Raw genomic sequence first — 4,902 nt, forward strand, 5'->3', positions numbered from 1 at the left:
ATGGGGGCGTAATTGTTTTTATTGTTGTACATTGTTTTATTATTGTATATTGTTTTATTATTATAATTTTTTTCTAAGCTGCCCAGAGTCACTGAGAATGAGGGGGGCAGCCATTTAAATATTCTAAATAATTTAAAAAAATATAATGAGGAATATTTCTGGCTCGGCAAGGATCTTGTACCCATCCCTGCTGCCTTTACCTTTTCGAACTCAGAGATGCCATTGGATTCCAGAGTTTAAAAAAAAAATCAGGCTCAGCCAATTTTGCACATCTTGGAACGAGTAAATATTTTCCAGGTGCTGGACTCTGTGCAGCTGGGAGAAACCTTTGATTAAAATGAACTCTTCTTCTTCTGTCGACATCACAACAAACGCAGCTCTGGTTTGAAGGTCGCTGAATGAACCGTTGTAAGTCAAGGAATAGCTATAGCTGTAGCACAGGGTTGAAAAGAAGGACTCTCCCGTGATCTCTGAGCTTGGTGGTTTCCTTGCAGATGTTTCATTACCCAAACTAGGTAAATAAAGTAGAGAGAAAATCCCACTTCTTTCTAGCACTGATGATGTTATCTAGTTGAGTAATGAAACGTCACCAAGACAACACGGAAGCTTAGAGAGCACCAAGGACCCCACAGTTCTCTGGCTCACCCTGGCTGAGGAATTCTGGGAGTTGAAGTCCACAAAGTCTTAAAGTTGCCTTATTTGGAGACCCCCAACTTGGTACTCAACGCATTTCGATGTGAAAATGACGTCCCGATACTCATTGTTTGCTTGGTACTCTACGCACAAGCTGGAATTGACCAATGTCACCTGCCTTGAGATTCATACATTATTCTTATTATATAATGTAATAATTATTACATTATAATAATAGATGGAATTTTTTTTAAAAAATGGTCCTCTTTAATCAATTCCTAGAAATGAATGGGATTTAAGGCCAAATCCAATCATTGTAATAACTTCATAAAAAAGGGAGAAGTAATGCAATCTTTATTTTTATTTTAAATTTAGTTTGTCAAACGTGTACAAGATGGTTCACTGACAAAAGGGCGAACAACAAAACCGCGCCCGAATAAACTGCGGTGACAAAACCGCGTGTTCTAAAACTCTCTGACGAATGAGCGCTGAATTGCGCCGACAACAGCACGGCAACAGAAGTGCGCTGTAAAACTAAACCTAACCCTAACCCTAAACCTAACCCTAAACGTAACGCTAAACGTAACGCTAAACCTAACCCTAACCCTAAATGTAACGCTAAACCTAACCCTAACCCTAACACTAAACCTAACCCTAAACCTAACTCTAAACTTAACGCTAAACCTAACGCTAACCCTAAACCTAACCCTAAACCTAATCCTAAACCTAACCCTTACCTTAAGTTAAAGCGCCCTTCTGTCTCTGCGCTGTTGTCTCTGCGCTGTTGTCGCCGTGCTGATGACGTCGCGGTTTTAGCAACGTGGTTTAGTCGGGCGCGGTTTTGTCGTTCGCCCTTGTCGGGTCACGGTACAAGATAACAAGTATAAGTATAAACGTGGACATGAACAATGGAAATGAGTACAAATAAATGGGGACGGCAGGATAAGGATGGAAGGCACGTTGGTGAGCTTATGCACGCGCCCCATGCCCCCCGTTTACGGATCTCTTAGGAATTGGGTGAGGTCCACAGTAGACAGTTTAAGGTTGAAGCTGTGAGGGTTTGAGGATGTAACAACGTAGTCACAACATGGTGGACTGAGAATATTCATTGAAAAATGAAGTTGTGGTTTTTGGAAAGGATAGATTTATGATACCGTGGTACCTTAAGTGCCCAAGCGCTTTGAAATTCATCAAATTTGGTGCTCAACGCAGTTTGAGGTGAAAATGTTGTCCCGATACTCATTGTTTGTTTGATACTCAACGCACGAGGTAGAATTTATCAATGTCACCTGCCTTGTGATTCACTGCATTATTCTTATGGGAAAAATTAGTTTGGTACTCCTTGTACCTTCCGCAACAATTTACCGTAATGAAAAATATCAAGGTGCAAATTAATGAGGTACAGCAAATTGTTTGTGCACAATATTTCTGCTGTATCGCCTGCTAAGGAGATGCTAGCCACATGTTCCACCGCAATGCAGGTGTATAAATGGGTTAATTATTCTGATTCTTTTTCATTATGGCTCTCACATGTTTGTGGATGTTCAGGTGGGAAAAGGATATTGTTGGCTTAAGACTCTCTTGGTTTTTTAAGCCTTCCCCAGTTGCAAAAGATGCTAAAAAAATTATTTGGTGACATCCTACTATCAGCAGCCATGACTCTTTAGTCCCAAAGTCAAAACACATTGATCTTTCTGTTGTAGAAGGAATGAAATTATATGTGACAGCATTACTAGAAATCAAGAAAAAAGAGCCTATCACAGCAGTGGGGGGAAAATATACTGTAAATAATTTTTGGCATTAACAGAAAGGAACAGCAAGCAATTTCACGATTATAGGATGGCTTGAGATATTAAATACTTGTGGGCATTTTGTAAACATCTCTTTCAAAGTGACCATATGATTTTGACTCTGCGTTTTGGTTCCTTTGCATTATTAATCTTTAAACTTTATCTTCCAATAACCCAGCTATTAAGAACAGCTATTTTTTTTATATATAAATGACAGAAGTGTAGTTGATTTGGACACATTCCCCTCCATGAAATTAGGTGGTTTTTTTGGACTTTAGGAATGAAGATGATTAGATATGATATTTTCCTATTTGTTTAATTTGTAGGATATCATTTGAAACTTAGGTGGCTTCTTAGGTGGAAAAATGCTTTCTGTTCCCATTACCGATGTTAAACAGAAAGCACTTAATGCACTCAATAACCTGAGTATGAATACTATAGGGTGTCAGGGTTACAAATAGCATCCAAAATTAAATCAGGCAAAAGTATTGCTCTAAGTTCCATTTTATTAAGAGAGTCGTGTTGGCACATCTGTGAAAACCCGAATATGAGCTTCCTGATTTTCCCCAACCAGTTAAGAGTTCAAGATCTTGCCCCCACACCCACAAGCCCATCACATGGTCCAATCTTCCACTGCCATGCTGGCAGTTCCACCCATCCAGTTCCGGTCAGGTGCAGAGACAAAGGATGTCCTTGGATTCTAGAAAGGAATTTTATTTTGACATCACTTTCTACTCCTTACTATTCCCCCTCCCAATTCCCCACTAATGAAACAGCATAGTAGAATAGAACAGTGTTTCTCAACCTTGGCAACTTGAAGATGACTGGACTTCAACTCCCAGAATTCCCCAGCCAGCGAATGCTGGGGAATTCTGGGAGTTGAAGTCCAGACATCTTCAAGTTGCCAAGGTTGAGAAACACTGGAATAGAATATTAGTGTGGCAGGCTAAAGACCCCTGCAGGCTTGACACAGGGATTAGAACACTTATTACTCAGGCCATGGTGACAACAAAATGATGTGTGTGAATGAAGGCAAGAGAGGAAACAACAGATGAATGAAGGAGAGAAGCAGTGGTAGGATTGAAATAATTTAACAACCGGTTCTCTGCCCTAATGCTTTCTTCCAATAACCAGTTCACCAAGCTGCTCAGAATGTTAACAACCGGTTCTCCCGACGTGGTGCGAACTGGCTGAATCCCACCACTGGAGAGAAGTAACCTAGAACTAAAGAGAAATTTCCTGACAAGTCAGAACAATTCACCAGAGGAACGACTTGCCTCCAGAAGTTGTGGGTGCGCCATCACTGGAGACTTTGAAGAAGAGACTGCGCCGCCATTTGTGTGAAATGATATAGGGTCCTCTTCTTGAGCAGGGGGTTGGACTAGATATCCCTGCAATTGTTTTTCATGTGTTTTTAGCCTCCAATATTTTCCGTTGCTCTTCCTTGCATCATTTGCAAAGAGTGAACCAGAACGTGGTACCCTAATCTTACTTCCATTCCATTTATTGAATTTATAGGCCGCCCAATCCCGGAGGACTCTGGGCGGTTTACAGAAATAAGGAATATTAAGAAGGGATTAAAACAATAAGACACATCAAAATTAAAAGAACACAACATGCACGCAGTCTAAGCGGGGCTGGACCTCAATCCAGAGGTCAACAGCCACAGGCCTGCTGGAAGAGCCAGGTTTTAATAGCTTTACGGAAGGCCATGAGAGTGGGTAGGGTCCGGATCTCTGGGGGTAGCTCATTCCATAGGGCCGGAGCGGCAACAGAGAAGGCCCTACTCTGAGGCGTCACCAGCTGGCATTGTCCAGCTGATGGCACCTGGAGAAGGCCCATCCTATGCGATCTTATTGGTCTTAGGGAGGTATGCGGTATACTTCAACACCTTCACCTCTCTTATCACCCAGCCATTAGAAGAAAAAAAAAACTTAATTCTTAGATTGGACTTTTACAGCTGAAGGAGGAAAGGCAAGCTCGAGAAATATTGTGGTACTTCACATCCAAACGAAACCAGGCCGATCGCTTGTATTTCAAACAGAGACATTGCCCTGTATTTCTGGCTTCCCCGTTGACGTTACTTGTCGGGAGGTTGCAAAAGAGGATCACATGACCCCGGGAGACCGCAACCGTCGTAAATATGAACCAGTTGCCAAGGGACTGAATTTTGATTGCGTGACCATGGGGGACACTGGAAGTGTCATAAGAGTAAAGGGTCAAAAGTCCCATTTTTCAGAGCTCTCGTAACTTCGGTCACGAAACAAATTGTTCTACTCCCTGTAGTGGCTTCAAACTTGTATTTTCTCTATAGCAAACACTCTCTGAGGTGACTTGGCCTGAAAAAAAAAAACCAAGATCGGGATAAATTGGCCCCGCCATTTTTTTCTTCCCCAACGGAGGATTAAAAACTCTGAACTGTGTTTCTAGTCCTTAAGTACCATCCCAAACTATTTATGAACAACGACAACATGTTAAG

The sequence above is a fragment of the Thamnophis elegans genome, chromosome 7 (genome assembly GCF_009769535.1).
Source record: "Thamnophis elegans isolate rThaEle1 chromosome 7, rThaEle1.pri, whole genome shotgun sequence".
NCBI classification, from domain to species: Eukaryota; Metazoa; Chordata; class Lepidosauria; order Squamata; family Colubridae; genus Thamnophis; species Thamnophis elegans.